Genomic DNA, 9,376 nt, shown 5'->3' with positions numbered 1-9,376 from the left:
AAGCCGAGGACTATCAGTACTAAGATCACACGTTGTAGAGACTGCCAACACACACATCTCCATGTGCCCACTAACGGTTCTGTCTGCTGTTCCAAACATTACACACCCTTACAGACTTACATAAAAGCAGACTAAAAAATTCAAACAGAATGAGTAAGAATCAAGAGTCATTTGCCTAAGGAGAGAATATAATGTGCTTTTCTCCTCCCCAGCAGGTCCACCTTCCAACCCTTCTCCACCATACCCCTAAATCACCAAGCCCCTCCTCTCCATCCCAGAACCCCTACCCTGGAGATGTTGATGAGTGTGGACTACATCAATGGGTTCTCAGGCCTTCTGGCTATTGTGGGTGCCACTCTTGAGAACAAAGAGCTTGAAATTGACAAGAGGAAGGAGAGTTATTGTGTTACCAAAAGCTGACTCTACCTAGCAGGTGAAGGACACAGCTCATGTTGGATGACCAGCTTCAGCAAACACTTTCTCCTTAGTATTTCAGTCTCAGGGATAGTGACTGTAAGAATTTAAGGGTACTGAATGCTTCTCTCTGATTTTCTCATATCCCTTTCACATCTTTTTAAATAGTCATGTTTTAATGAGTAAATGAAATTTATTGTTTTACTTTGATCATTTTATAACAAGTTAAATTCTTACTTTCTTCATCCGTAGGTTTTCCCAGGAGAGTTTTTGTTTTCTAATTTTCTGTGTGTGATAAAATGCACAGCATTGACTATCTTAATCACTTTTAGGTGTACATTTCAATGGTTTCAAATACATTTGTATCATTGTGCAACCATCACCATCATACAGTTCCAGAACTCTTTACATAAAATCTGGCAAAACTGAAACCCTCTACACATTAAACAATAACTGTCCCTTTTCCCTCCTCCCACCCACCCTGGCAACCACCAGTTTACTTCCTGTCTCTAAAAAAGCAATCATAAGGGGCGCCTGGATGGCTCAGTGGATTAAAGCCTCTGCCTTCAGCTCAGGTCATGATCAGCTCAGGTCCTGGGATTGAGTACTGCATCCGGCTCTCTCCTCAGAGGGGAGCCTGCTTCCCTTCCTTTCTCTCTGCCTGCCTCTCTGCCTACTTGTGGTCTCTGTTCAAATAAATAAATTTTTTAAAAAGAGCAATCATAGAATGGGATAAAATATTTATAAGTCATATATCTGATAAGGAATTAATATCCAGAAATATGTAGAACTATAAAAACTCACTACCAAAAATACAGACAATTCAATTAAAAAAAAAAAAACAGCAAAAGGCTTATATAGACATTTCTCCCAAGAACATATATAAATGACCAAACACACACATGAAAAGCCATAATGAGATATCACCTTACAACCCATTAAAATGGCTATTAAAAAAAAAAAAGTACAGGTGAAGATGTGGAGAAACTGGAATGCTGTGCACTGTTGGTAGAAATCTAAAATGGTACAGCCATTGTGGAAAACACATGACAGTTCCTAAAAAAACAAAAATATAATTACCATATGTAATTCTAAGTATACACCCACAAGAATTGAAAGCAAGGCCTCAAAGAAATATTCATATACCCATGTTTCTAATACATTGTTTATAATAGCTAAAACAAACATAGAAACAACCCATGCCCATCACAGCTAAATACTATGAGATGTTTTATATACACACACACACACACACACGCACACGTGCACGCTCACACACACATATACACACACAATGGAATATCATCAGCCTTAAATATAGAGTATTTTGTCCCTTTTTAAATTTTGTAAACTTCTTCTCATTTGACCATTTTGAATGTGATATCTATTTCTTATTGTCACTTAAACTAATGTCTACCAAAACCATGTGAGGGGGACTTTAAGAAAACCACTCAAAGAGATTAGATTCAGTCAATAGGGGAAATGGGTTTCTGAACAACTTTGGACTTCTGATTCTTCAGTGGACTTGCTGTCTTCCCTGTATGCTGTGGGGTCTCCTGTCAGAGGATGGACCTGAGGGAACTCAGTAGGTGTCAAACAAGAACTCACTCCCTGGGTCAAGGAACTGAACACTGGGACATCACCTGCAGAGCCTCCAAGACTCCGCATGCGCCCCATGAAAGGACCTCGATATGAGCTTCTGCCACTCAGGTAAGCAAAGAAGAACCTAAGGAATCTATCAAGAAGAAATCGCCTAACATGTGCTCAATTACACAAAAGATATTTTTCTCTTTCTTTCCCTTTTTCCAAGCGCCAACACTCTGGAGGATCCAGAGGTTATAAAAGTAGGGTCACCAGATAAAACACAAAATGCCCAGTTAAATTTGAATTTCGGATCAACAGTAACAAAACAATTAGCATAACTATGTACTAGGAAGTACTAAACTCAAATCTTACTAGATGTTTTGCTTTTTTTAGTTTAGTTTAGTTTTGTTTTTGGTAACTCTGTCATCCCAACCTAATAGGAAGGAGATAGTGTCTCTTATTAGAGCTTTCCCCAGCCCTACCCTCACATACCATTGTTTTAGGCTGATCAATAAGGGGAGGAGAAAAGAGAGTGCTAGATCAGAAAGGAGATTAAAATGCTAAACTCTTCTAGATCAGACTAGACCTTTCTATCAAATTGGGAAAGTTCTAGAGTCTACATAAACCTCTTTAAATGGTGATAAAGAGAAAAAGTAAAACATATTCATGTTTTTGTGCCCATCAATTTCAGGTTTGTTGAACAAGACAATTAAATCCCAGAGCTTGATAAAACATCCAAATTCAACCTTGAGCTGTCCTTAATTCTAATGTGAAGCATATCTATCTACACAGGGACTAATGACTGCCATCCCTAAAAATAGCTGCAATGAGTTTTTGAAATAATGGCTATGCCATTCTTTGAGAACAGAGGCAAGAGTTGTGACATAGGTTCTCAAACATTAGTCCAAGCTTGGGAAATACCAGACAGTTGAGATGGTGACTAATATGGGGACTTTCCAGTCTCTCCTTTAAGCCGTTATGCAGACATAAAGCACTTGACTAGAGGATCAAGTGGGAATAACATGAACGCAGTTATGATAGAGCTTCTGACCATCCTGATTCTTCCGTAGTCTCCCAGGAGCTCTTGTAAAGAAGGATGTATAGAAAATGATTTTTAAACACCACTTCAGACACTCAGTTTTTTGTTTTGTTGTTGTTGTTGTTTTAAAGACTGAACCTCTTCTTAAAGAAAGGAAAAACTATGTAAGAATGGCCTACCTCTTACAGCCTGACAAACCTTCTTAAAGTGTTAAGGGCACACCACCAGAAAAACAGGCTTGTCTCGTAGAAGGGTCAGAAGAGTGTGCTGTCCAGTCTTTTGTGAAAACCAGGAAGACATAAAATTATAGGTAATTCTGAACTTGTCCCAGAGGAAGAAATTTTGGAGCCCTAGTTAGAACAGTTTGTTGAGATGCAACCCCACTATATTACTGAAATTAATGATGCTAATTTGGAAAGAGGAGGAGAGGGAGGTCAAAGTCACTGAAAATGGAAAGAGGGAAAAAATAGAGAGTTTACGGTCACACAAATCCCTGGCAGAGCTTTAAGTGGAACAGATGAGTACATCTCGGAACATTATTCAGTGATGATTTCAAAGGCTTGAGACTCGGTAAATCAGACAGGCCGACCCTGCTTCCTTGAGTGAATGTTCAGATATGAGATGCCAACCTGGTAGATCTTATAAACCGATAGGATTCTACCTGAAAGTGAAAGGTAATATAGAAGGCCTAACTTGTAGGGATAAAGATAAATTGTACTGCGGAAGGTTGTCAGAGAAGCCCTTCCCAAGAATGTAGCATTTAGGATAAGAAGTCAGCCTTGCAAACAGCAAAAGGGAAGAGCAATCCAGACAGTTGAAATAGCACGAGATATGATTCGAGGTGAAAAGGAGCTTGGCATATTTGAGGTATGAATAGAAATCCATTTAGGGAAAATGTAGTGAGAGAGCAAATGGCTCAAAGGAGTTAGGGAGTTAAGGTATAAGCTGAACAAGCAAATGAATAAATGAGTGAATAAATGTGTGTTTACTATAAAGGATATTTGCATTCCACCTATCAGTCAAATTTGTGAAGAAAGGAGTCCTCTAAGTACAAAGTGAGTAGTCGCTGTTTTCCGGACAGGAGGGAAAAGCAAAATGAATCCCTGGAACATGCAGAAAGGAAAGAATTTTAAAATCTTGGAGAAAGGCAACATGAATGTGAGAAGTAACAAAGACATACTTCTCCCTAGGTTCCCAGAAAGCTGATGAACAGAGATTCCGCCGCCCGCCCCCCGCCCCCGCCACCCATGGCTCCCACACTGGGAAAGCACCAGTATATAGAAAAGCCCCCTTGTTTCTTCCCATGAATAATGGAAAGTTTCTTTTCTGTTTTGGTTTTTGTGTTTTGTGTGTGTAGTGAGATAAATGTATTTATTGACACTGACCAAATAACTCCAAAAACAGCTGAAAACTTTTCCTTGTTTATCTTCTCACACAGAGACCAATATTACCCTCAAGGCAGGATGTGCTAGCTTTCCTTTTTGGAAAAGCCCACAAAGACAGTAAGCTTCACCGAGAGAGATTTTGTCCTTAAAGACCTGCAGGGCAGAGATCTCTCTATGAGTGGTAGGTTTTGTCGCTCCCTGGGCTGACAGAGATAGGGCCAGCTTAGGAAAGCAAAGGCATGGAATAGTGTCCATGAAATTGCAAGAAAACTATTGCTCAAAACATGTTAAGGGATACTCTGTATGCTTGGGATTTTCTTACCTGGAAAAAAGTACCTCCTAGATCACTCGCTTTTGAGAAGACAGTAGTCCTTCCCACTGACAATTAGTAAGGATGATATAGTCATAGTGAGAAGAATTATTTAGATAACTATGACCATAACTGTCAATTTCTAGACTAAGTAGAATTTAGTCTTCAAAAAAAAAAAAATCTTTAAATAATAGGATTTTAGAACTGGAAGATAACTTGAAGTACAGGCCATCAATCTCTCTATTTTTCAAATTAGGAAAATGAAACAGAGATGAAGTAGGTGATTTAAGGACAGCTATAACAGGTGCAAGGACCACAAGTTTTGTGCACTCTCCCCCTAGTTCTTACTGCTCCCAAGAGTAGTATAAACAAGACTCTTGAGACCTCTGAGAAGCACAAATGGTGTCCAAGCACAGCCTTCCATTTCATCCATTTATTTCATGCAACAGAAAAACTGGGGCAGGGGGTGCTTAACATCTTTTTTTTTTTTTTTTTTTTTTTTTTTTTTTTTGAGAGTATATTGAACTGTGTAGATGTTGCCTAAGGAAGTGTACATAGCTATCTCAGTGTATCCACAGCAGAAGTAACCAGTGATGAGAGGAGAAGATAAATAAGACTCTGGACAGGTTTGTAACAATTCTTTGCCAACAGAATATACTTCAGAGAAAGTATTCATTTTGCATTAAATCACCCTTTTATCTGAAGGGCAAATATATCTACTTTTTAAGTATATATAGTAAAAGAAATCTCTAAAATATAAGTTGGTTAAAAGGGGGCAATAATTCAGGGATAATCACCAATATGAATAATTATAGAGTTTGGGACTATGCATATTTCTGATGTCAACATCTCAAAGTAAATTTTATAAATGCTGTATCTCAAAGAATATTTAGTATCTTTGTAAATAACCAGCTCTTGTTTTTATTTTAATTGTCTTTATTTCATAATCAGGAACACAGTTTTCTCCCTTGAAAGCAAAATTTAAACAAATAATATAAGAACTGACAATTTAGAGTGTGATCTTTTAAAAATTTGATCATCTCTCTGATTCTCTCTATTCCATTTCAGTCTATGGTTCCAACAAAATGATGTGGAAAGCAGAATAATGGGTCCCCAAGAGAGGTCTAAATCCTAATCCTCAGAACCTGTGAATGTATTGCTTTACATAGCAAAGGGGAATTAACTATGCAGATAGAATGAAGGTTGTTGATCAGCTGACTTTAAAATAGAAAGATTATCCTGGATTATCCAGATGGGCCCATTTAATCACAAGGGGTCCTTAAAGAAGGAGGCAGAAGAGTCAGTGTCAGAATTACACAATGTGAAAAAGACTTGAATAGCCATTGCCGGCTTTGAGAGGGAAGGGGGCCTGAGCCAAGTGATGTGGGGCAACCTTTAGAAGTTGGAGAAGGCAAGAAAACACATCCTGTCCTAGAACCTCCAGAAAGGAATGCAACTCTGACCTCATCTTGGTTTTAGCCCAGGGAGACCTATGTTGGACTTTTGACCTCCACAAGTCCAAACAATGAGATGGTAGGATGATAAATTTGTATTGTTTTAAGCTAGCAAGTATGGTAATTTGTTAACAGCAGTCAGAGAAAACTCATGTACATGACAGGAAAATATAAAATCATCCAGGTTTGCAAACAATACTAAATAAGTTAGAGTTAAGAAAAATAATTGAATTTGGAAATTAACTTCTCCACAATTTCACGCCACCCTTTCTAAAAGGAAATTAACAAACGGAGCTTCCTAAAGAACATGAAAGGAAACAGTGTTGTATGAACAGAATACACAACTCATTTAATGTTATTTTACACTAACCACATTCTCTATCTTCGGAATGATTATTCTTTCTAAACTTCCGCATCATCCATTATAAATTTAAAAATAAAACAAATCTGTACCATTTTATTTTTTTTTATTTTTTTTTAAAGATTTCATTTATTTATTTGACAGAGAGAGATCACAGTAGACAGAGGCAGGCAGAGAGAGAGAGAGAGGGAAGCAGGTTCCCTGCTGAGCAGAAAGCCCCATGCGGGACTCGATCCCAGAACCCTGAGATCATGACCTGAGCCGAAGGCAGCAGCTTAACCCGCTGAGCCACCCAGGCGCCCCAAATCTGTACCATTTTAATAAAGTATTCTAATCAGTCACTCAATATTTGTTGTGTTCTATCTGCCCAGCTGTTCTCAGATTACAGTTTATGTTAAGAGACTAGTTTTTATTTGTTGTCATAAAAAGAATGGTATAATAAAAAGTAGGAATTGTATAAGTAATTCTGGAGTGATTTGATAATATTCTAATAAGTAGTCATGGAAATGTTAACAAAAAGAAATTTTTATCCAAGACTTTAAGGAATTGTATTAAGATTAGGCTGATATATTTGCAAACTTTTCAAAAATCAGAAATACAACAAGAGCTCCTTCAGACATGTGATACAAATATAAGAACTTAATTTTAGAAAAATAGTTTCATACACACTTGTATTATAAACTAATGAATGTCAATCATTATTAATAAACAAATGTGGCTCTATTTGAATAGTTTTATCCTTATAAGAGAAAACATCACTACTCACTACATACTACAAAATCTCTGATTACTGGGGAATCTGGGCCTTCACATATGTTGTGTTTATCATGACTATGCTTTATTAGAATTTATTTTCAAGCCACAAAAGCAGCACGTGCTTATTTTAAATAGAGAATAACATAAATACAAGTAAAGAAAAAAATGACATATCTTGTCTTCTCTTATCACTGTCTCCATTAAGATTCCAATATCAATAGCTTGGATAGCTTGGCATATGTTCTTCCTAACTTCTTTCTATGTTAACACAAACTAATAAAAGTGAATTCCTAGATATTAGAATGTGTTATTGTTGTTTTTATGAAAGTATGAACTTTTGTTCAACAAATTAACCTTTTTCTTACATCTATTTTCTTCTTACTAATATCTCATAGATATCAGTATTATGATGAGCTATGTAATATTCTGCAGTTTGGACAGAAACTACAGCATTATTTTTTCAACATTTCTCTATTAATGAATTAATTTAGATTGTTTTCAGTTTTTATCACAGAACACAGTGATGATTCACATATTTTTTCGTATGTACCCTTACATATTTATGGCCTACATTCTTAAGATAGATTCCCAAAAGCACACTGCTATGTTAAACGGAATGTATACTCTTAATTTTAATAGATATTGTCAGATTACATTCCAAAAGTTGTGGCAATTTAACTCACAGAGCAATACATGAAAACACCCATTTTTTTTTTTACCCTCTAAATAACTGGATTTTTCAGTCTTCTGATTTTCAACAAACTCACAGTTGAAAATAAATATCATTGATCTTTTCATTGAATTTCACTCAGATTAAGCATCTTTTCATACATTTGTTTTCTATTTGCATTTCTATTTATGTGGAGGTCTGTTTTCATCTTTTGTTCTAGTTTTCATACTGAGTAGCTTTTCCTTTTATTTCCTACTTAATTGGTAGGAGATTTTGATATTTAGAGATATTTATATTTATTCTACCATATGTGTTGCAAATATTTTCTCACAAATAATTTTTATATTTTAATGTTTTATGGTGTCATTTGCCATGTAGAAAATTTTACTTTGAGGATACTCAAATTTGTCATTTTCTATTTCTGAGGTACCACTGTAATTTTTTATTGAGAGGAAAGTACTGATTAAACACTCTGCATTCGTCCTACTAGTTTACCATTCCTTTCTTAACTCACTAAGTATTAAAAATATCATGAGGGGGTGGTTGGGTAGCTCAGTTGTTAAGTGTCTGCATTTGGCTCAGGTCATGATCCCAGGGTCCTGGGATTGAGCCCCACATTGGGCTCCCTGCTAAGCAGGAAGGCTCCTTCTCCCTCTCTCACTCCCCCTTCTTGTGATCCCTCTTGCTTTGCCTCTTTCTGTCAAATAAATAAATAAAATCTTTAAATACATATATAGGTATTTAAAGATAGACATATAGATATATAGATCTCCACATCCTGAGGGATGCCTGGGTGGCTCAGTAGGTTAAGTGTCTGCCTTCGGTTCAGGTCATGATCTCAGAGTCTTGGGATCAAGTCCTGCATCAGGCTCCTTGCTCAGCAGGGAGTCTGCTTCTCCCTCTACCTGCTCTGCCTGCTTCTCCCCCTGCTTGTGCTCTCTCTCTCTCTCTGTTGAATAAATAAATCTTTAAAAAGCTATCATGAAACTTGCTTAAGTACCAAATTCTCTAATATTATAGTTTACTGAAAATTATTTTCAAAATAAAGTAGTTCTGTTTAAACATCTCTAAATAACTTTTTGAATTATATGCATCTATAGAATTTGAATTTAGAGAATAGATTTTTATTTGATTGTTGGTCATTGATATTTGATAATGTAACAGCAACGTCACTGCCTAAATTGCTCCTAGAATATTTGTAATATTCTGTTGCACCTGGAGACAAGTGTACCTGGAATGTTGCACCTGGAAATTAAGAGGAAATAAATAAATGTGTCCATGTGTTTGTCTACAAACAACTGAATAAATGTAGACATAAATTACTAGCTGGGATGGCAGGGTTATATAATACCATCTGTAATTTCATATGTGAGAAAAATTCAGTTCAGTGTTAAATTTTGCCA

This window comes from Enhydra lutris, unplaced genomic scaffold (genome assembly GCF_002288905.1).
Source record: "Enhydra lutris kenyoni isolate GAN:26980312 unplaced genomic scaffold, ASM228890v2 scaffoldscaffold21, whole genome shotgun sequence".
NCBI lineage: Eukaryota > Metazoa > Chordata > Mammalia > Carnivora > Mustelidae > Enhydra > Enhydra lutris.
This window is presented reverse-complemented; position numbering follows the sequence as displayed.